Raw genomic sequence first — 24,630 nt, 5'->3', positions numbered from 1 at the left:
GTGGGAATACCGACTAGTGGCGTGTTCGTGTAGCATGCAGGTCTCGATGGCGGTCGCTAGGGTGAGCTGCTTTACCTTGAGGAGCTGCTGGCGTAGGGGGTCCGACTGAACACCAAAAACGATCTGGTCGCGTATTATGTAGTCGGAGGTGGGCCCGTAGCTACAGGACTATGCAAGGATGCGGAGATGAGTGAGAATGGATTGGAAAGGTTCATCCTTACCCTGCAAACGCTGTTGGAACACAACTCGCTCGAAACTTTCATTCACCTCTACGCTGCAGTGAGTATCAAACTTGAGGAGGATCGTCTTGAACTTTGTTTTATCTTCATCATCCACAAAGGTGAGAGAATTGAAAATGTGGATGGCATGGTCCCCGGCCGTGGACAGGAAGAGCGCAATCTTCCTGGTATCCGAGGCATCCTTCTGGTCTGTGGCCTCAAGGTAGAGCTGGAAGCGCTGTTTGGATATCTTCCAGTTGGCCCCTAGGTTACCGGTGATACGGAGCGGCGGCGGGCAGATGTTGTGCATTTTGCAGGATGACAGTATGCTGGCGCAAGGCAGATCACTTGCAGGTAAGTCTAAGAAGTTCTAATATCCCTCCACTCCTGGTATCATGTTGTGTTGGGCGCTCTGGATCCGTGGAACACATACAGGCCACCAACACTTAAAATAGTGCAACACTATTTTATTAAGTCGGAAACTGTTTAACATACTTTCACTGTGGGTTAACACGATATTAGATTGAACTAAAGACCTATGCCTTGTCCTAACCAGTCGATGCACTCAGCATATGGTGAAGATCTGTGCTGCAGGCTGTGAGCTCTGTCCTACTAGGAAGCTGCAGCTCGAATGAGTGGGAACTCTGATGCCCCCTGTCTTTATAGTGCGTGTACTCTAACTGGTGATTGGCTGTGGTGTTGTGTGTGTTGATTGGTCCCACTGTGTGTCCATCAGTGTGTGTGTATCTGCACCATGATATACTGGTGTATATTATGACATCTGTGGGTAGTATGCTTTCTTGAGTTAGACGGTTGTAAGTTTAAATCCCACTACAGAAAATTGAAACCACAAAAATCTAGGCTGACACTCCAGTGCCTTACTGATGAAGTGCCCCACTGCTGGAGGCGCTGCCCTAGATGAGGTTTTAAACTGAGGTATTGTCTGCTCTACCAGGCGGATGTAAAACCATTCATGACACTATTTTGACCAAGAGCAGGGGAGTTATCACTGGTGTTCTGGTCAATATTTCTTTCTGAATCACCATGATTAAAATCAGATTATCTGGTGATTGGATAAAAGCAAATTACTGCGGATGCTGGAATCTGAAGCCAAAGAGAAAATGCTGGAAAATCTCAGCAGGTCTGGCAGCATCTGTAGGGAGAGAAAAGAACTAAAGTTTTGAGTCCAGATAGCCCTTTGTCAAAGCTAAAAGGCAGAGAAAGTGGGAAATATTTATACTGTGGAGTGAGAATGAGAGATGAGTCATAGCCACAGAAACCCAGGGAACCGGGTGCTAATGGCCACAGAAACCAAGGCGAAAGAATGCTAATGGTAGTCCCCAGAGAGAACAAAAATGTGCAGCGGGATTCTCCGCAATCGACGTGATGGCCCGACGCCGGCATCAAAAACAGCGCGAACCACTCTGGCGTCGGGCCGACCGGAAGTAGCGGAATTCTCCGCACTTCCGGGGGCTAGATGGACGCCGGAGGAGTTGGCGCCACGCCAACCGGCGCCGAAGGGACTGCGTGAGTCCGCGCATGCGCCAAAGGGCCGGCATGATCCCGTGCATGCGCAGAACCGCTGGCGTATTCTAGCGCATGCACAGGGGGGTGTATTCTCTGCGTCGGCCATGGCAGAGCCCTATAGGGGCCGGAACGGAAGGAAGAAGTGCCCCCACGGCACAGGCCCACCCGCAGATCGGTGGGCCACGATCATGGGCCAGGCCACTGTGGATCCCCCCTGAGGACTGCCCCAGTCGATTTACCTGCCAGGTCCCGCCACTGTGGAGGAGCCATCTACGTAAATTCTCAATGCTTTGTCTGTGGGCTGGGTCGTCTGTGATCGGGTACCTGTCTTCTTTGGTACCGACTTGGGAACAAAGGGGCCTGTGCTGTGCTTGGGGGCTATGATCTCCCACTCATGTGGGGTTCCTGCATAGTGCAAATTATCAGCCCGAGACGTGTGCGTTTTTGTCTGTTTTACGGTAATGGCACATCCCTGTAAGAGTAGGGTCCATCGCGCTGCTCGAATTTGGCTTACTGTGCCATCTTTTAGTCTGCCATCCAATAAAAGCTGTGTCGGGGTGTGCTCGGTCAAAATGGTCACTGGGTTGAGTCCGGTTATGTATCAGAAGTACTGTACCACCCAGAAAACTGTTAACAGGTGCCTTTCGCAGGCGGAAAATCCTTGTTCCACCGGATCTAAGACTCATGAGGCATAGGCTACGGGACCTAAACGATCGTGCCATTCCTGCAGAAGTACGGCCGAAAGGGTTCGGTCGGTGGTCACTACCTCTATCGAGTGTGGCTCTGGGGCTTGCAAAGTGGGGGCTGTGATCAGGGTGTGTTTTAACGCATCCACGGAATCTGTGTGCTGTGGAAGCCATTTCCATGGGGCCTGTTTCTTTAGGAGCTCGGAAAGTGGGGTTGCTTTGTGGTGAAACCGTCTATGTGGTTTCTACAATATCCAACCAGTCCTAAAAACCACCGGAGTGCTGTAACATTCTGGGGCAAGGGCAATTTTACAATGGAATCTATGCTGGAGGATTTGGGCTTTCTTGGGGTTAATTTTGCATCCAATTGTTGTGAGTAGTTCTAAGAATTCGGAAGTTGTGGAAGCCTTGTGGAAGGCCCGTTCACGTATACTGTTGTCCCTGGAAAGTGAACACAAATTTATACTGGTATGCTTTGTCCAGTGGTATGGACCAAAAGCCATTGCTGATGTCCAATACCGTGAAAAATTTTGATAGGAGTCCCTGTTTTAACATGGTCTCGGGACTCGTGGCAATGGTGGGGGCTGCTAGGGGAGTCAATTTGGTCAATTCCCTATAATCAATGGTCAGTCGCCATGAACCATCTAGTTTTCTTACTGGCCAAATCAGGGCATCATTCGTCGATGCTACGGGTCGAATCACACCTTGATTTAATAAACTTTGGATTACCTTTTCTATCTCCCCCTCGGCTTGCTGGGGGAAGCCATACTGCTTCTGGGGCTTAGGATCGGGACCTGTAATGTTAACCACTCCTGGGATTTTGCCGAAGTTGTGCTTGTGCTTTGCAAACACTGCTTTACGTCTTTTCAAGACCTCGCTAACTGCTTTGTCTGTGGTAATGGTTTGTGGATCAAACCAGTACTCTCTTACTGAGCTGATTCTATGGGCATAATCTCCTACTGTGAGCATGGTGGGGGCTTGCGCTGCTCTAGCCATTTTCCATACACATCTGTTAACTGGGTCGAATGAAAGGTTGTATGCATTCATGAAATCTATGCCTAGGATGTGTTCTGCTGCCTGGGGTAAATCAACTAAAATGACCGAGTGTTTTGTTTTAATATTGCCAAGCTGTACATCCACAGGGGCTGTGCTGTGTCCCTGCTGGAGGTGACCTGTAAAGCCACTAAGGGTAATGGAGTCGGTAGTGGGCCGTATCTCTCTCTGGTACATGGTGGAGGGGTGCTGCGCTGTACCTCTACCTTCATTGACCCATGCGGGGTCTTGATGTGCCCTTACTGGATTCATTGTGGCGTCTACTCTCTCCTGCTCTGTCTTTCTGTCTACGGACTGTTCCCAAGCTCTCGACAAGCGTTTTAGAACCCACACTTCATTGTGTGCCAGGTCTGAGGGGTCGTAACTGGCACATGCTTTCTGTCATGCCCCAGTGGAATGGGATCCTAGCGTACGGGTCCATTTGGCCGTATTGTCTGCTGATAACTGGGTGCAGGCTAATTCACCAAATACCGCAGTAAAATGGATCCAAAGGGGTACAGCGAACGCTGTTGGATGCTCTGCCTTTTTCTGCCTGCACCGGTTGAGTCCTTCTACCGGATCTCCTCTATTATAGCCATAAGACCATAAGACCATAAGACATAGGAGCGGAAGTAAGGCCATTCGGCCCATCGAGTCCACTCCACCATTCAATCATGGCTGATTTCAACTCCATTTACCCGCTCTCTCTCCATAGCCCTTAATTCCTCGAGAAATCAAGAATTCATCCGCTTCTGTCTGAAAGACACTCAACGTCCCGGCCTCCACCGCCTTCTGTGGCAATGAATTCCACAGACCCACCACTCTCTGGCTGAAGAAATTTCTCCTCATCTCTGTTCTAAAGTGACTCCCTTTTATTCTAAGGCTGTGCCCCCGGGTCCTAGTCTCCCCTACTAACGGAAACAACTTCCCTACATCCACCCTATCTAAGCCATTCATTATCTTGTAAGTTTCTATTAGATCTCCCCTCAACCTCCTAAACTCCAATGAATATAATCCCAGGATCCTCAGACGTTCATCGTATGTTAGGCCTACCATTCCTGGGATCATCCGTGTGAATCTCCGCTGGACCCGCTCCAGTGCCAGTATGTCCTTCCTGAGGTGTGGGGCCCAAAATTGCTCACAGTATTCTAAATGGGGCCTAACTAATGCTTTATAAAGCTTCAGAAGTACATCCCTGCTTTTATATTCCAAGCCTCTTGAGATGAATGACATCATTGCATTTGCTTTCTTAATTACGGACTCAACCTGCAAGTTTACCTTTAGAGAATCCTGGACTAGGACTCCCAAGTCCCTTTGCACTTCAGCATTATGAATTTTGTCACCGTTTAGAAAATAGTCCATGCCTCTATTTTTTTTCCAAAGTGCAAGACCTCGCACTTGCCCACGTTGAATTTCATCAGCCATTTCTTGGACCACTCTCCTAAACTGTCTAAATCTTTCTGCAGCCTCCCCACCTCCTCTATACTACCTGCCCCTCCACCTATTTTTGTATCATCGGCAAACTTAGCCAGAATGCCCCCAGTCCCGTCATCTAGATCGTTAATATATAAAGAGAACAGCTGTGGCCCCAACACTGAACCCTGCGGGACACCACTCGTCACCGGTTGCCATTCCGAAAAAGAACCTTTTATCCCAACTCTCTGCCTTCTGCCTGACAGTCAATCGTCAATCTATGTTAGTACCTTGCCTCGAATACCATGGGCCCTTATTTTACTCAGCAGTCTCCCGTGAGGCACCTTATCAAAGGCCTTTTGGAAGTCAAGATAGATAACATCCATTGGCTCTCCTTGGTCTAACCTATTTGTTATCTCTTCAAAGAACTCTAACAGGTTTGTCCTAATCTGACCCTGCACTTCCAAGAATTTAGAAATCTCATCCTTAACAATGGATTCTAGAATCTTGCCAACAACCGAGGTTCGGCTAATTGGCCTATAATTTTCCATCTTTTTCCTTGTTCCCTCCTTGAACAGGGGGGTTACAACAGCGATTTTCCAATCCTCTGGGACTTTCCCTGACTCCAGTGACTTTTGAAAGATCATAACTTATGCCTCCACTATTTCTTCAGCTATCTCCTTTAAAACTCTAGGATGTAGTCTATCTGGGCCCGGAGATTTATCAATTTTGAGACCTCTTAGTTTCTCTAGCACTTTCTCCTTTGTGATGGCTACCATATTCAACTCTGCCCCCTGACTCTCCGGAATTGTTGGGATATTACTCATGTCTTCTACTGTGAAGACTGACGCAAAGTACTTATTTAGTTTTTCAGCTATTTCCTTGTCTCCCAGCACTAGATTACCAGCGTCATTTTGGAGCCCCCAATGTCAACTTTTGCCTCCCGTTTGTTTTTAATGTATTTAAAGAAACTTTTACTATCATTCCTAATGTTACTGGCTAGCCTACCTTCATACTTGATCCTCTCTTTCCTTATTTCTCTTTGTTATCCTCTGTTTGTTTTTGTAGTCTTCCCAATCTTCTGACTTCCCACTACTCTTTGCCACATTATAGGCTTTCTCTTTTGCTTTGATGCATTCCCTAACTTCCTTTGTCAGCCATGGCTGCCTAATCCCCCCTCTGATAACCTTTCTTTTCTTTGTGATGAACCTCTGTACTGTGTCCTCAATTACTCCCAGAAACTCCTGCCATTGCTGTTCTACTGTCTTTCCCACTAGGCTCTGCTCCCAGTCGATTTTTGTCAGTTCCTCCCTCATGCCCCTGTAGTTACCTTTATTTAACTGTAACACCTTTACATCTGATTCTACCTTCTTTCTTTCAAATTGGAGATTGAATTCGACCATATTATGATCACTGCCTCCTAAGGGCTCCATTACTTTAAGATCTTTAATCAAGTCTGGCTCATTACATAACACTAAGTCCAGAATGGCCTGTTCCCTCGTGGGCTCCATCACAAGCTGTTCCAAAATGCCCTCCTGTAAACATTCAATGAATTCCCTTTCCTTGGGTCCACTGGCAGAATTATTTACCCAGTCCACCTGCATATTGAAGTCCCCCATGATCACTGTGACCTTGCCTTTCTGACATGCACTTTCTATTTTGTGGTGCATTTTGTGCCCCCGGTCCTGACCACTGACTGTTAGGAGGCCTGTACATAACTCCCATTATGTTTTTTTTGCCTTTGTGGTTCCTCAACTCTACCCACACAGACTCCACATCATCTGACCCTATGTCGTTTAGTGCTATTGATTTAATTTAATTCCTAGTTAACAAGGCAACCCCGCCCCCTCTGCCCACCTCTCTGTCTTTTCGATAGGTTGTGAATCCCTGGATGTTTAAATGCCAGCCCTGAACCCCCTACAACCATGTCTCTGTGATGCCTACCACATCATACCTGCCAGTCACAATTTGGGCCACAAGCTCATCTACCTTGTTCCGTACACTGCGCGCATTTAAATATAGCACCTTTAATTCTCTATTGACCGTCCCTTTTTGTTTTCTTAGTTTTCTTAGTGTGGTGGACCTTGGTTTACTGAGCCTTTCCATACACGCCAATGGCGTCTAAAATGGCTGTTTTCATCTCTTGGAGGCTACCTCCTCCTAGATTTTGTGTGTCGGGAAGGGCTGAACTAACTGACTGGTCAAGGCACATAACTATGAGCTTTACCTCTTCCTTTTTGTCTGAACCATACATGAGGGTCTGTTGCTTTATTAGTTCGAAAAAGTGGTGTGAGTCTGATATGGGGTGGAAAGTCTCTATCTTATCGCGGGCATCCCTTAACGGGGTGACAGTTAATGGGGTTGTATACACAAAATCGGGTTGACCTTCCGTGGTGACCCTGCGCTGCGTAGTGATGGGGTTCATTGGGTTGGGTGCTGCCTGTGCAGTCGATGGTGCGGTTGCTTTTCTTTTTGGGGCCTGGGGGGCTCTATTTTGATTTGCGGTCTCACTCACATACCTGTTGGGCCGTTTCACTGAGTTCCTGCTAATCGGGGCCGTCTTCCTGGTCTAGCTGTGGGCCAAAGGTGTCTCTGAACCCATTTTCAACAGTTAGCAGGGATTGCAACTTTGCAATTTGCTGCCTGCACTTGGCATGATCCACCGAACTCTGCCTCTGTTCCGTGGTGGAACAGTGGAGTGCTCGGAGGGCTGCCTTCAAATCATCGCACTGTTTCCTCAACTGTTCTACCTAGTTCTCTGATTTTTCTCTTACCATTACAGCATGTTGCGTCTCCTGGTAGGCCTTACCATACTGAATTTGGAAACTGCTAAGGTGGGCTAGATAAGATTGATGTGCCCTCTTGACATCATCCATCTCCTTGTCCTTCGCCGCTAACTGCTCCCGGAGCTGCACATTTAATCTCTCGCTTTCACTAATGTCTCCCTCTCTACTTTTCTCCTTCTCCTCAAGTTGCATACGAAGCATCCCCACGACATCCTCTGTGCCTCGCAATTGTGCCAGACAGGACACGATTGCCATCGGCTTACGAACGTTAGTTAAACTTTTCTTGTGAATCTCGGTCATGCTGTCCCACCAAGTCTGTCCTATGCTGCCAGGAACTGGGGCGAAATTCTCTCCCAACGGCGCGATGTCCGCTGACTGGCGCCAAAAACGGCGCCAAACAGACGGGCATCGCGCCGGCCCAAAGGTGCGGAATGCTCCGCATCTTTGGGGGCCGAGCCCCAACATTGAGGGGCTAGGCCGGCGCCGGAGGGATTTCCGTCCCGCCAGCTGGCGGAAATGGCATTTGTTGCCCCGCCAGATGGCGCGGAAATGCGGTGCATGCGCGGGAGCGTCAGCGGCCGCCGACAGTCTCCCGCGCATGCGCAGTGGGGAGAGTCTCTTCCGCCTCTGCCGTGGTGGAGGCCGTGGCGGAGGCGGAAGGGAAAGAGTGCCCCCACGGCACAGGCCCACCCGCGGAATGGTGGGCCCCGATTGCGGGCCAGGCCACCGTGGGGGCACCCCCCGGGGTCAGATCGCCCCGCGCCCCCCCCAGGGACCCGGAGCCTGCCCGCGCCGCCTGGTCCCGCCGGTAAATACCAGCTTTGATTTACGCCGGCGGGACAGGCAATTTCTGGGCGGGACTTCGGCCCATCCGGGCCGGAGAATTGAGCGGGGGGGCCCGCCAACCGGCGCGGCCCGATTCCCGCCCCCGCCCAATCTCTGGTACCGGAGACTTCGGCGGGGGCGGGGGCGGGATTCACGGCGGCCAACGGCCATTCTCCGACCCGGCGGGGGGTCGGAGAATGACGCCCCTGTTTCTTCATTTGTGCAAAATTCCGACCATAGGGGCCATCCTATCCCCTTTAGGTATCTCCTGAGCTCTTCTTCCCAAATGGGACACTGTTCTGATCTATTGGTCGCTGCGACCTCGGGCTCTTGTGGATGCATAAGGCGTTCCATTGCCTTTATAGATATCTCTATAAATACTTCTGTCTACCAGAAATTTGGAACAAGGGGGAATAAAGCGGTGGTGCAAACACAGGTACGGCTTAAGCTTTTTTCCGGTTTACGCAACTCCCGAAAGTTTCACGCAACAAAATCTATCGAGTTTACCTTATATCCCTTTGTTAATACGCATGCAAATTACACACTTCCGAATTTTGGAGGTTTGATGGATACTGGTTTTGCTTGTGGTTTCTTTTACTTTACCAAATTTGGATTCTAATTCAAACACTTTTGTGGGTTCTCTCGGAGTGACACAGTCACTTCTGGGTCGAGTCCCGTCAGATGTCGCCAATAACTGTTGTGAGTTTCTTTTCCTCTGTCTTGTCTATTGGGTCTGTTCCAATTGTGGCAATCAGTGAGGTTGCCCTCCTTTCTTTTGATATCTATATTCTAATGCTCAGAGTCGCCAGGTATCGAATGATACCACCACAAGGTTCAACCGGCTATCGATCAAAGAGCCGAACACCAGTTTGTTAGTTCAAGGTCAAGGGTACTTAATTTACACAGAATTAGTCATGCAATATAAACATACTCATTAACTACACCTATCAACTAAGACAACCTGTACTTAACTTCAGGCACCCGGCTTAGGTCAGAGAAACAGTGGCCGCTGTTCGATTCTGGATCTATCAAGTCCGAAGGAGTAACGGCTGCTCAGCTAGGCTCATCCGTTGAACTTGGACTTGCTTCTGGTGTTGCTGCAATTGGAGATGGTCGTGACTGGGGCACCAGGTCCAAAAGAGGACGAACATCTGGCAAACCCTTCTTCTTATACTTGGGGGTTTTCGCGCTCTTTTGGGCCCCACTAATTGGGTGATCCCTGATCACTCTGTTCGATTCCTAACCAATAAGTGGGCGGGGATCTGGATGGCTGGGCATGTCCCAAGTGGTCACTGGCCCCGTTGTTGTCGCTTCCCCTGAAAGTGGCGCCGAAATGTCTGGGACTGTACCGGTGGCTCGAGTACCAGTCCTTTGTTCTGGTGAGGATGGGCCATCAAATGCTAATTGGCCCCATTAAAATGCTAATTGGTCAGAGTTTCAATACCGTCTGGACTTCTTGCTTGCAAATATACATTTCAGGCTCTGAGTCTGCCTGAGCCTTGCCTTGTCCATTTTACCCACTAGGCTTTGCGAGTTTCTCTGTCCCTAGTTGTAAGTGGCCATCCCAGATGGCTACAAGTAAATATTAAGAAAGACAAGAAAGAAAGAAAAGGTAAAAGACAGTTAAAATGAATAGGATGAAAACAAATGGGTTGAGGTGGGGTAGAGCTAATCATCTGAAGTTGCTGAATTCGATGTTGAGACCGGGAGGCTGTAGCGTGCCTAACCGGAAGATGAGATGTTGTTCCTCCAGTTTGCGTCTCGCTAATGGCCATTAGCGCCCGGTTTCTCTGGGTATCTGTGGCTATGACTCATCTTTCATTCTCACTCCACAGTATAAATATTTCCCACTTTCCCTGTCTGTTAGCTTTGACAAAGTGTCATCTGGACTCAAAACGTTAGCTCTTTTCTCTCCCTGCAGATGCTGCCAGGCGTACTGGGATTTTCCAGTATTTTCTCTTTCGTTATCTGGTCATTACCACATTCCAGTTTGTGGGAACAGGCTGTGCACAGATTGGTTGCCATGTTTCCCATATTACAACAGTGAATACACTTAAGAAAATGTGCTTAATTGGTTGTAAAATACTCTGAATGCCCTGAGGTTGGCAGATATTTGCAATATCTGCAAATATAGCAGAAGCTGGGAATTTAAAATAAAAACGGGAAATGATGGAAATGCTCAGCAGTTCAGGCAGCACCTGTGGAGAGAAGTTAATGTTTCTAGGCTGTGACCTTTCATCAGTTCTGACCTGTAGCCTTTTTAGAATATTGAAGTATTCAATGACTTGATCAATCGGTGTTTGATTATGTTAGTTCTTTGATCCATGTAATTGTACTTGAACACTTAAGCCTGTTAATAATAACAATCTAATCTAATAACCTTTATTACTGTCACAAGTAGGCTTACATTAACACTGTAATGGAGTTGCTGTGAAAATTCCCCAGTCGCCACATTCGGTGCCTGTTCGGGTACACAAAGGGAGAATTCAGAATGTCCAAATTACTGAACAGCACTTCTTTCGGGAAACCGGAGCACCCGGAGGAAACCCACGCAGACACGAAGAATGTGCAGACTCTGCACAGACAGTGACCCAAGCCGGGAATTGAACCCAGGTCCCTGGCGCTGTGAAGCAACAGTTGTAACCACTGTGCTACCATGCTGCCCATTGCTACCGTGCCTGTTAGTGGAGCTAGATAATCAAAAAATCTTCCAGAAAGGAAGACCGGGGGAGGGGTTGTCCGGCTCTCCCCCCCTCCCCCCCCCCCCCCTCCCCCCCCCCCCACCCCCCCTCCCCCCCCCACCCCCCTCCCCCCCACCCCCCTTCCCCCCCCCACCCCCCCTCACCCCCTCCCACCCCTCACCCCCTCCCCCCCTCCCCCTCCCCCCTCACCCCCCCCACTCCCCCCCTCACCCCCCCTCACCCCCACCCCCCCCTGCACCCCCCCCACCCCCCCCTCCTCCCCCCCCCTCATTCGGGACTGGGGGCAATGTAGGTGGGCGGTCCGTGGTACTTGCGGCCGAAGGAGGGCACTACTTTTGCGGTTCGGGTCCGCGGGCTTTTAGTCCGTCATGAAGCACGGCGCGGCCGCTGTAGGCCGCTGTGGTGTGCAGGCATGACCATGGAACCGGAAATGCTCAGAGCCGTATCGGTAGCTAGAGCTGCAAGCTCTACACTGCCTCCCTGCTAGCCGCCCGCAAAACAGTGAATCGATGGCCAGTTTGCGCCAGTTTTCTGTGTGTAAAAGACCACAGTTTTCACGCCGGCATGGGGACTTAGTCTCCCAAACGGAGAATCCAGCCAGTCATGTTAGCTTCGAAGAGGTCACAGAACAATGTACCCTTAGGTTCAGCGTTGCTGATACAGCCGGCCCAACAAACTCAAAAGAAAGGGGTATGGACAAGGAGACCTCAGCAGCATTCTCAACATGGGCGATCATGGTCAAATGTCTTCAAATCTGTGTCCACATTGTGGAAATGCTCATCAATTCACAAGGCCGTGTCCAGCTCAAGGGAAGAAGTGCCACTCATGCGTTAAGCGGAACTATTTTGCAAAGAAGTGCAGGCCATTGAAGTAGATGATGTCATCAGTTCAATATGAAGAATGAATGGGCAGCACGGTAGCATCGTGGTTAGCACAATTGCTTCACACTCCAGGGTCCCAGGTTCGATTCCCGGCTGGGTCACTGTCTGTGCGGAGTCTGCACGTTCTCCCCGTGTGTGCGTGGGTTTCCACCGAGTGCTCCGGTTTCCTCCCACAGTCCAAAGATGTGCAGGTTAGGTGGATTGGCCATGAGAAATTGCCTTTAGTGTCCAAAATTGCCCTGAATGTTGGTTGAGTGGGGTTACTGGGTTATGGGGTTAGGGTGGTGTGGGCTTGGGTAGGGTGCTCTTTCCAAGAGCTGGTGCAGACTTGATGGGCCGAATGGCCTCCTTCTGCACTGTAAATTCTATGATCTGAATGCCCGACCAGTTTCCCTACTGTAACAAAGCTTCCAGCAGGAATGATGGATTAAACATTCATAATGGAACACGCATACAAGTAATAACTTTACCATTTTCCCACAATGGAACAGGGCTTTAGTCAGAGAAGGGACCAAAATGAATATATGTGGGGAATAATTACAAGGATTCTTTTCCTGTGATGTTGATCATCCTCCTCATCAATTTGACCAGGCAGAACCGCAACATCCAATTTATATGTCCAATTGTAGATCAAAGGGACCTTCATATCTCAAAGACTATTTCTATACTATTTTCTATACACAGAGAAAACAGGCAAGTTGAACTCAATTCACCTGAACTTAGTCATCAGGAACCATTTCAGGTTCTAGTGAACCAAGAGCGACATTGAACATTGTTGACAGCGCAGCAGCATCAACAACCTCCACAGAATGGTAGATATATTTAGGCATTTTCAAGGCTAAAACAGAGGCATGTGGGGAGGGAGTAAAAATGCTGGATGGCATGTCAGTTGCAACAGCCTGTTCCTGGCATGGGCATTTTGAAAGAAACAGGGAAGGCTGTCAGCCGTCACAAGATAGGCAGGCAAGTGGGCTTATTAAAAGCTTTGTTAAAGATAAGTTTCATAGAATCCCTACAGTGCCATTCGACCCATTGAGTCTGCACCAATGCCCTGAAAGAGCCCTCTAACTGGACACATACCCCCACCCTATCCCCATAACCCCACCTAACCTTTTGGACACTAAGGGGCAATTTAGCATGGCCAATCCACCTAACCGTCACATCTTTGGACTGTGGGAGGAAACTGGAGCACCCGGAGGAAACCCACGCAGACACGGGGAGACATACAAACTCCACACAGTCAGTCACCCAAGGCTGGAATTGAACTCGGGTCCCTGGCGCTATGAGGTAGCAGTGCTAGCCACTGTGCTATCGTGCCGTTTGAGAGATGGGCTGCATTTTAGCCAGACGACCTGCAATTTCCCGATGCAATGGGATGCCAGATCAACTACCTGCAGGCTGGGGTGCCAGTGCCTGTGGCAGGCCTACAGGCTCCCTTCTCTGCATGGCAGGGTTAACAGCCAAAGGCTGCTCTATCGAGGGGATCTTGTAACCCTCCCCCACCGCCACGCCCTCACCAGTGGTCAGTGGTGGTCTGGCTGTTTTCTGTATTTTCTTACCAATGATTTTTTAAAAATGGCTAAGAGGGCACTTTCTCATTGAGACACCTGCCCTGTAGCTTACCTTGTATTGCAGTCAGATGTTCCTCTAAAACTGGGAGGCTGTTGACAGGGCATCCAGCTTTGCGAGTTCGGCTGTTGCACTTAATTGGACTGGAAACCCACCTCCATGCTAATGAAGGGCTCACACAGTTAAAAATATTAACTTTAATCAGTTTCCCATGCAGGCAGGTTTCTGCAGTGAAAACAAACCCAACTCCTGCTTTCCACTTCCTTGGAGGAAATTCGGTCCCCAGTTGACAGAAACAAGGAGCAAGAAAGGAAGAGGATGGGGCAAAAGATGAGTCGAATAGAAATGGTTTTCTGTGAATATTTGGAGGCAGGGAGGTAGGAGGTAAAAGTAAAATTTGGAAGGAGGATATCTGAGAATATGGGATCAAGGTTGCTGAAGAAGCAGTCACCAGTGTTAGAAAGGAGAGTGCAGAAAAGAAGTAGACCAGTATTAGAGGACATAGTAGGAATATAGTATTGGAGAATGTTACACAGGTGAGGAGAGGTGATGGCTGAATGCATTTGAAGGCAAATCAAACATTTTAAATTCAATCCTCCTCGAAAAAGGAAACAAATGGTGGATGGAGATGATGGGGATGCAAGCTCCATTGTCGTGAACACATGAGCTGCAATATTCTGCATGACTTGCAGGAAGTACCTATTATTTCAGCATGGGCAAAAACTCAAGCACAATTCATATTGTCCGCGCCCTACACACCCTGCTAAATCACCCCTCCCAGGTGTGAGGTGCAGAATAGGTGGTCTGTCCGATATCACACGTTTGCAGCTCCTGTCAATGCTGATAGCTACCGCATGATTTTTCAATGGTGAAAAGAGAGTAGTCTAGCTCTGAAGGGTTAAAGACATGTATTAGCATTTTCATGGTGGTGTGGGAGGGCTGAGGGGAGGGGGAGGAGGAGAAGAAAAGTGGTCAGTAACAGACTGAATGTGGTGAAGAAATCGGAGTTCAACAGTATGGCAGGAGCTGAAGCTTCCAGAGTGATTCCTGGTGTTCTAGAGCAACCTTTACTAATTTGAAAAATGTCTCAGGCAAAAACTGGAGAGATTGCACCTATCCATTTGAGGGTGATTGCTAGAGTATTAATTCAATGCCGGCGGAAACGTTGCCTATGTAATGCTTCAACAGATGGATGGAGCACCACTCTCCAAATGGTCAGACTTTGAATGCTTTGAAAACAATGGGAATCGTATCTACTGCCCCAGAACATTTAAATACGTTTCAGCCCAGAAGGTTCAGTGGGCCTCCAGATCATTTTCTTAACTCAGCTTACTGCTACACTGGAGTTTTACACTATGTGGTGTTATATAAGCTCCTGCAGCATGAGGCTGCCTTTGCCCCTGGCATCTCACATGGATGGATTCAAAAGCCAGGTCAGACAGTATAACTGCATTTTAGGTTACTTATTAGCAAGTTAAAATCTCAGTCTTGAAAATCTAAAGGCGAGGGTAAGTGCCAGGTTTCATACACCCGCTGACCCTACCGGTGCTTTTTAGATTAAAGAAGGCTTCTCGTTTAGCATGATACTGGTGGGTTCCAGCATGATTTTTGACACACCTTTGGTGTAGCCCTGAGGGGTGGGGGAATGGGGGCAGCAGCAGCCTACCACTAGATGCCACCTCAGAAGAGTTGAAAAAAAGAGTGAAAGCCAGAAGAGCCCACTGTTAAACATTTCTTCAGGGATCGAAGCAGGACCCACAGCTGCATCCTGACTAGGCAGGGCAGCACGGTGGCACAGCAGTTAGCACTGCTCCCTCACAGCACAGCGCCAGGGATCCAGGCTCAATCCGCACCTTGGGTCACTATCTGTGTGGAGTTTGTACGTTCTCCCCATGTCTGTGTGGGTTTCCTCCGGGTGGTCCAGTTTCCTCCCACAGTCCAAAAATGTGCAGGTTAGGTGGATTGGCCATGATAAATTACCCCTTAGTGTTCAAAAGGTTATGTGGGGTTACGGTGATAGGATGGATTGTGGGCCCAGGTAGGATGTTCTTTGAGAGGGTCGGTGCAGTCTCGATGGGCCGAATGGCCTCCTTCTGCACTGTATTGATTCTATATGCTGGCACTGTGCTGTATTGCTGCTACTGGACTGGCTGGCTTTCTCTGGCTCAGGGGATCATATATGGGGCAGACAGAGGTTCCACCCAAATCAAGGACCAGTGCAGGTTGGCACAGAAGAAACTGTGTCATGTTCAGGGCCTAAGTTAATGCCTACCATTGGTCGTCCACCCAGTGCTTGGCAAGAATGTATTGGAAGGCTCCTGAGTTTTTAGGTTCATAATATTGAAGCCATTGAGGAAGAATTAATTCACAAGTTCATAGGTTTATATGATATGGTAGCAGAATTAGGTTATTTGGCCCTTCGAGTCTGCTCCGCCATTTGATCATGGCTGATCTCATACTGGCATTAACTCCACCATCCTGCCTGTTCTCCATAACACTTCAACCCATTACCAATTAAAAATCTGTCAAATGCCTCCTTAAATTTAATCACTGTCCCAGAATCCACCAATTCAGAGCCCTTTGGGAGAAGTAGTTTCTCCTCAAACCTGTTTTAAGTGTGCTACCTCTTATCCTAACACCAAGACCTCTCACTTTAGAATGCCCCACAAGAGGAAGCATCTGCTCCACATCAACTTTGTCCCTACCTTTTATCAACAGCTGGTTATTTTGTAAGCAAACACTGTTAAAGTTTGCTCTTCATACTGATCACTTTGTGCTTCCTCGTGATTCAGTTGGGACAAGAAACACCGTACTCTGCACCAGCGATACATATTTGCACAGGAATAATTTCTTGCAAACTTGGGCTTAATGATTTTGTTTCACTTCCTGCCCCATTTACTGGAAGCAATCCACTTATTGCAAATATTGGACAGCCTCCCGATTGAATGGGAATTAAAGGGATAAGTGGTTTGTACTGAAGCAGGAAGGTGTTATAAGTGACCTGTGAGATTCCTGTACATGGATATTAACAACAGGAAAAGCAGGATTGGCGGACGAGCTATTCTCACTTTCATATCTGAATGATCGGACAGTGAATAGAATCATACAAACAGTTAGATAATTTTTCTCCTCACACAGGAAATGCATATCAGAAATTCAGACACATTCTGAATACAGACACTGGTGCCTAATACCTGGATTATTGTGTGTTATAGTTCACTCAGAGACTGCATTGCTGTGGCAACATGCACTTTTAGATGCATGTTTTAGTCTTGAGCTACTAGCTGTCCTGGCCATGAAGTATAATGATGATAGAGACTCTAACTTTCTTTCCATTTCATAATTGACTAGGAATCTCTCCCAATTAGCATGTTCTGGAATGATTTGCAGATTGTTAATTAGCTTGTTTAGCCACATTATGAATGAACCTCCCTTGGTATTAAGCCACGGGGTGAGACTCGTGCCCAGAGCTCCTGGTTCAGAGGCAGGGACGCTACCCACTGCACCCCAAGACCTCCTGATCTGTATTATATATAATGTTAAATTTTACCTGGGAAATAACTTTCAACTTCAATCACTATGTTACACTGCATACATTAGATTAAAGATAGTTACTTATGTAAATCCTGACAGACAGGTGACCACCAAGTAGATTGACGAATGAACGAAAAGTAAGAAACTAGAAACAGAGAGTGAGATAAAAGTTACTTTCTTAAGGGGCAAAGAAGAGTCCACACCAAGTTGTGGAGAAAAACAAAACTTATTTTATTTAACATGTTGACTATTAGATACAGCTTCAGTAGTTCCCTTCTGGGTCTTCTCTAGCTGGTGCCTGACTGGTCAAATCTATTTATACAAGGCAGATGAACCTTGTTATTTATACAAAGACACATGAGCCTTAATCAGGGGAGCTCATATTCTGCAGTCTCCCGATCTTGTAAGACCCGCGAAGTGGCAAAGGCATGGAGGGATCTGAAAGGATGAGAATTTTAAAATTGAGGCCGAGTTTGACAAGGATCACCAAGAACAGGGGTAATGGGTGAATATAATGTGAAGCGATTAAGATGAAGGCTACAGAGTTATGAATGAGCATGGGTGCACAGGAGGTGGAGATTAGCCATCAGAAGCCAGCTAGGACTGTGTTGGAATAGTCAAATTTAGATATAACAAGGGCATGGATGAAGGTTTGGGGCAGCTGATGAGCAGAGGGAAGTTTGGAGTCAGGTAATGTTATGGAGGGAGAAATTGCTCTTCTTGATGCATGTACACAGCTATAAATGCAAATCTGAGTCAAAACAAAACACAAAAATGCTTTAGCTGGTCAGCTATTTAATTGCTGTTTGTGGGAGCTTGCTGTGCATAAATTGGCTGCTGCATTTCCTACATTATAGCAGTGATTCCACATAAAGCACTTAGCGCCATCCTGAGGTCATGAAAGATGTGATAGAAATGCAAGAACTTTTTTTTCCCAATCGGCCAAATTTTTGATCCTTATAGCTAGGCACAAGTTTTCTTAAACTATTAGGAACGTGAATTATTCCCTCCCCATCTCCCTTGCTGCTGAGTAAAACACCTGGAAGATCATGTAAATTAGAACCTTCGGTTGATACTCGTGGCTAAATGTTGAATACATCCAGTTTGCTAGTTTGGTTGAGGCATTAAACATTTAAATTAGATGGGTTGACAAGAGAGTTAAAATAGCAGACAGAGGAATGCTTTGAGAATATGTGTCGATAAAATCAATTACAATGGACCAGATTTTGCGGTAAAAGTAACACTAAACAGATCAATGTTCACCATTATTGAAATGTAAATTGGACAACAGCTTCCCGTGATCGCATAGGCACAGTTCAATGTGGAAATGAGAATATTGAGGTCTCGATTGGCTTGCTCTTCCAGGAACTGTATTATTACAGTATCTCGTCAAGAGACTCGACATTGAAACACATGAAGGGTGTGCGGTTGTGGCGCTTACGAGATTGATAGCCATTCAACAGGCAGGAAAATAATTAAGCCTTGACCATTCCAGTATACGTACATTTTTTAATGGCATGATAGGTTTTAATTACTCCCAAACAGTCTCTCAGGCACTGTAAATCAACTGTTACAGGTGTGAGGTCTTATTCGATCAGATGTTAATTACTGGTGATTTTAAAAGAATAAAACAATCCCTCTCTTTATTTTGCATTCCGCACATGACTTGGCATTAAATTAACTCTTCTCATTTACACTTCCTGGTTCAAATTCTGTGGGGATTATATTGGCAAATCCATGAAAGTACATGATTAACCTACTCCGGTTATTGTGCTACAGGCACCATTCATGCTGGCTTCTCTTTTGTATGATTTCTGCATGCAGCCAGGACTACCAATGCTGTTCACCAGCTGCATGGATTTTAAAGGTGAAATGCACTGTGGTTGGAAGAAGTGGTGGGAACTTTGCTCCAAAAGGCAATCTGGGTTGTGATACTTTGATTAATGCTCGCATATCTGGAGAGAGTGAGAATTAAGGTTTTCAGATACTGTACTGGAGGTATTGGTGACAGAAGTGGAAAGAAGGGACGTTATCTATGGGGGTCATCAGTGGGCCAGAGGGGGACAGAGTGCAGAGACCTTCCATACAGGGGCTCAGGTGTTAGTGGGAGTAGCAGTACAGGTCTATACCAGAAATATTGGATACAGTGCAGGAAAAAGTTTAACGATCTACATGAGTTGTTAAATTCATCCACAAATGGTATATCCTACCAACTGCATCAACAGCCTCATCCACTGCTCAACTCATCTACCAACCATCTCTATCAATCTGTACTAAAACCATTAATTCATAAGTTCCTTCACCCTCACTGGCTTTGCATTTTTGCAAGGCTAGTGCAAACAACTGACAGCTAGCACATAGAGGCAGCTGTTCAACCTTGACAGCCACTGCATGAAGACATTTGCAGGTACTCATTAACATACCTCCATCTGCACAGGGCTAAATCGCTAGATTTGAAAGCAGACCAAGTCAGGCCAGCAGCACGGTTCAATTCCCATACCAGCCTCCCCGAACAGGCGCCGGAATGTGGCGACTAGGGGCTTTTCACAGTAACTTCACTTGAAGCCGACTTGTGACAATAAGCAATTTTCATTTCATTTTCATCTTTCTTGCAGGGGAAGATGGAACAAAACAGCAGGCAGTGGGAAAGAAATGGAGGAAAATAAATGTGCCTTCCATGTTTAACTGCTGTGGAGGAAAACATGCTGGCCATCATGGGAAGACTGACCACTGACATGGCTGAAGCAATTGATGATGAGGTTGGCTGTGCACCTCATCCCACTTTACTCATCCTATTTCTCCCTCAATCTCTTTTGATTTAAAAGTTGCAGATGGTGAAAGCATGCACATTTAACTTCTCCTCTCATCATAATTCAATGCTTGTCCCTTTTTTGTCAAGAACTGGAAGCTGCCTTAACAGAGGACACAGTGGAAGAAGTCAGTGAAGATGAAAATATAGCATCACTTGATCGTCGACCCCCGCAGACACCATCTCAGAGACTGTGTGCTTTAGAGCGAAGGTAGAGTGAAGATCTACACTGGCCGTGTGTGGAAGTTGGGGGTGGGTGGAGGAAAAATAGAGCTGGTGGAGTTAGTGAGGACATCGATGGCTCGACTACAGAACAAAACTGATATGTTCATAACCAAAGGCTTGGTGCATTTGAAAGCGTGCGAGAAAGCCTGCGCTTTCAAGGAGCATAAAATAATGCTGCTCCAACTTGGCACAGGGCTTTACTTGACCTTTGAACCCATCCATCCCAATGTTGAATAGGTAGTCACCTCCATCACACACCTGCGGGACACACCAAGTCACAGCATCCAATGAACAATGACACAGCTTCCATTTTAGCACAGCTTCCATTGTGGCACAAGCAGCTTCAATTAAATCTTCACTGCCTGCTTCCACTGTATCCTCTGTGTGATGTAGTGAAAGCCCAGGTTGCTGCCTTCGGGGCTGTGGATGTCTCTATTAAAAGAAGCTTCTCTCAGCAGTCCGTCAACCTGTTCTCCAACAAAATACTAGGATTTCTGTGACTCTGTCCCAGGGGAGTGGCAGTAGTTCCATGGAGCACAAAGTTGCTATCTTCTTGCAGCGTGGCAGCATTCCTCCCCTCAGCCCTGCCACACTGCCAATCCCTTTGCTGTTGCCTGCTAGCCAGCCTTCAGACAATGTTATGGTCAGTGATTGAGGAAAGGGAAGGAGTGTGGGACTATAAGTGAATGGGGAGGTGTAGTTAAGGTTAAGGTATCGCTGATGAATGATTCGATCACATAGAGCCTCTGCAGAAAAGGATTTGTTATGTTGTAGCCACTCTTCCTCAGCCTGTTCCTCCATTTCCTGTTGCAACTCTTCTTCCTTCACTCCATCTTCCTTCTCCTCCTCTTCCTCATACCCCTGCATCACAGCAGCTCCCCTGATAGGTGGTGGCCAGGCCACCCCTCATAATGACCAGATTGACCAACCTGCATCATTCAACCACAAGTGCATGAATCACAAAAGACTAGTATACAGGTACAGTAAGCAATTTGGAAAGCTAATTAGAATGTTACTATTTTTTGTGAGGGAAATTTGAATACAAAAATGTGAAGATTATGATTCAGTTGTACAGGGCATGGGTGAAATCACACCTGGAGTATTGTGCACAGTATTGGTCTCCTTATTTAAGGACATTTGTAAATGCATTAAAAGCAGATCAGAGAAGGTTCTCTAGACTAATACCAGGAATGAGCGGGTTGCCTTATGAGGAAAGATTGGAGAGGTTAGGCTTGCATACATGAGAGTTTAGAAGAGTAAGAGGTGACTTGACCAAAACCTTTAAGATCTTGAGAGATACTGATAGGGTGGATTGTTTCTTGTCAGATAATGGAAAACTAGGGATCACTGTTTCAAAATAAGGATCGTTCATTTAAGACGGGGATGAGGAAATAATTTTTTCTCTCAGAGGGTTGTGAGTCTCTGGAACTTTCTTCCTCAAAAGACAATGAAAGCAGAACCTTTGAATATTTTTAAGGCAGAGCTAGATATATTCTTGATAAGCAAGTGGCTAAAAGGTTATCGGGGTAGGCAGGAGTGTGGAGTTGAGGTTACGTTCAGATCCACCATGATCTTATTGAATGGCAGAGCAGGCTTGAGTGGCCGGGTGGCCTACTCCAGTTCCTAATTCGTATGTGCCTTGATGTACATCGTGGTGATTATCACAGGGCTCCTTCAGAACAGTCCAGGCAGGAGAAGGACTGCTTGATGCAACAGTATGTGTGCTCTATAATAGGAACATTGGAACATAAGAATTAGGAGCAGAAATAGGCAATTCATCCCTTTGAGACTGCTCCGCCATTCAATCAGATCATGTCTAATCTCTTCCTGGTCTCAAATCCACCTCCCTGCCTGTTCCCCCTATCCCTTTAACCAGTTTTTATTTTTATTAGAAGTATATTTATCTCTTTCGTGAAACCATTTAATGATTCAGACTCCACTGCACTATATAATAATAATAATCTTTATTGTCACAAGTAAGCTTACATTAACACTGCAATGAAGATACTGTGAAAAGCCCCTAGTCGCCACATTCCGGCGCCTGTTCGGGTATACAGAGGGAGAATTCAGAATGTCCAATTCACCTAACAGCACGTCTTTCGGGACTTATGGGAGGAAACCGGAGCACCCGGAGGAAACTCGCGCAGACACAGGAAGAACGTGCAGATTCCGCACAGACAGTGACCCAAGCCGGGAATCGAACCTGGGACCCTGGAGCTGTGAAGCAACAGTGCTAACCACTATAGGGCAGCGCACTCCACAAATGTACCACCATCTGCGAGAAGTAGTTCCTCCTCATCTCAGTTTTAAATCAACTACCTTTCAACCTATATTTGTGACCTCTCATTCTGGATTGCCCCACAAAGAGGACTATTTGGTCTACATTTACTTTATCAATCCTTTTTGGTATTTTATATACCTTAATCAGATCTCCTCTCATTCTTCTCAACTTCAGCGAGTGTATGTTCAAACAGTTCAATCCCTCCTCATACGTCAACCCTTGCATCACCGCAATCAATCTGGTGAACCTCCTCTGAACTGCCTCCAGCGCCACCACATCCTTCCTCAAATAAGGAGACCAAATAATGTATTTTTTGACAGCATGGCTCCCATTGTGGACGTGCTGAGCATGTCTGGGTGGGTTCTGCACCAGGTTCATGGGCCATGACATGATTGGGTAACTCTTGTCCCCTAGTATCCAACTTTAATTTGACTTGCTGCGGTGGGTCAAATACTGGTGGCATAGAGGTCTGTCGCAAAATGAAGGAATCATGATTACTGCCAGGATAATGGTTATTCACCCACATCATGGGCTGCCAGTGATTGCATACCCAGCTGCACATTGAAGGAGTAACATCTTCTTCAGCTTATAAAATCACCCAAGTTCAGATGAGGCATCATAAGGCAAAGTGCACACAGTCAATATTGGCCCGTAACTTCCTGCATGATTCGCGACTTCAGTCACTGGTGCGCTGCACATGAGCGGCGTGATGACCTGGAAGTGCGGGGGTTCAGGCATGTGCCTGAAACTCCCGGACATTTGTTTTTTACAGTTTGAAGCCCTGCGCTGCGCTGAAGCAGCTGAACAAAAAATCCAGGTGCAGTATGTGGTGAATGTCTTATGCCAATAATCCACCATTGTATTTGTATCTGTGCTGTTGCCCTTGTATTTGTATCTGTGCTATCCTGTTGCCCTTGTGGGCTCCTCCTATGGGCCATTGTATGGCATTATCCATAGGGGAACATGTTGGGGCCTGTATGGGTCCCGTCCATAGCTCCTCCCCTTGAAGAGAGGTATAAAGAGCAGTCGACCTGTAGGTGGTTCTCAGTATTGGATCAGTCGCAGGCAGGCACTGTTCTAAGTTGATTAAAGCCGCAGTTTACTTCTACTCCCGTCTCGAGTGAATTGATGGTCGCATCACAGGGCTAACTTGGGTCACTTACTCAGATATTTTGTGAGTTTTTACACCTTTTTATTTACACAGACGTTTTTCAGTCCAGCAGAGGCAGGAGACAACGGGAGATATTCTTTGGGTCGGTTAACGTTTTATATTGGTGTTTAGCATTTATAAATATGTTCAAAATGCAAATAAAATGAAAGGAAGATATATATATATATTTTCAATCTTTGCTTTGTCATGAGGCTGTTAAATCCATTAAAAGGGTACTTTACTATATAAAGTGAGTTTGAAGTCACAGAAGGTGAATTCATGATTTTTTAAAAAAACTTTGGTTTGTCATGAGGATGTTAATTCCATTAAAGGAACTATAATGGACAGAATGCGGTGATTACGCACTAACGAGCGTGATTGTCCATCTAAGATACTCCTCGTTACTCGCCATGGGTTCTCTGGGTCCTTGCGTGGCTGATGAGCCACATCCTAGAGCCTCATCTTCAATCACTCATTTGGCAGGAGTTTCCAAAAGGTGAGATCAGTCCTTGGACGCTAATTCAGGGATATTCCTTTCTCAGGCTCCTTCTCTGTGCCTCCTCTTGCCATTGGGTGTTCTTTAAGAATTGTGATCCTTCTATCAGGAGGTTCCTCCAAGTAGGTCTCTTCTGAACAAAGGTATCCCAGGCATAGATGTTCATGTTCCATTTCTTGAGGTAAGCCTACAAGGTGTCTTTGAAGTGCTTCCTTTGTCCTCCTCTTGTTCAGGATCCTTCCTTGAGCTGGAGGAAGGAGACTTTCTTTGGCAGTCGGGACTCTGACATCCTAAACATATAGGTGGCCCAGCAGAGTAGGTTTCGGATGATAATGACTCCTTCAAGGACACTAATGTTAGCCCGCATGTCGTCCCAGCTGATTCAGAGCTAAAGTACATTTGGATTTTGTAAACTAATGTAAACTATCTGTTTGACAGGTATTGCAGCAAATCAGTCACCCTCCCTAAGAGTGTACTACCAAAGGACATCCCAAAA

The 24,630-nt window shown here is 46.8% G+C and overlaps 1 long non-coding RNA gene across 2 annotated transcripts in view; it reads left to right on the top strand.

Annotated features, from left to right (window-relative positions):
* Positions 1–23,817, top strand: part of LOC140408548 (uncharacterized) — a 70,583-nt gene extending 46,766 nt beyond the window's left edge. For both annotated transcript variants that reach the window (XR_011940131.1, XR_011940132.1), the window contains exon 2: positions 19,789–23,817. This is a non-coding gene — a long non-coding RNA (uncharacterized lncRNA). The remainder of the gene's footprint in view (positions 1–19,788) is intronic.
* The last annotated feature ends 813 nt before the right edge of the window (positions 23,818–24,630 follow it).

The sequence above is a fragment of the Scyliorhinus torazame genome, chromosome 3 (genome assembly GCF_047496885.1).
Source record: "Scyliorhinus torazame isolate Kashiwa2021f chromosome 3, sScyTor2.1, whole genome shotgun sequence".
In the NCBI taxonomy this organism is placed as follows: Eukaryota; Metazoa; Chordata; class Chondrichthyes; order Carcharhiniformes; family Scyliorhinidae; genus Scyliorhinus; species Scyliorhinus torazame.
Note: the sequence above shows the minus strand (reverse complement) of the source record. Positions and strands in the feature narration are given on the sequence as shown.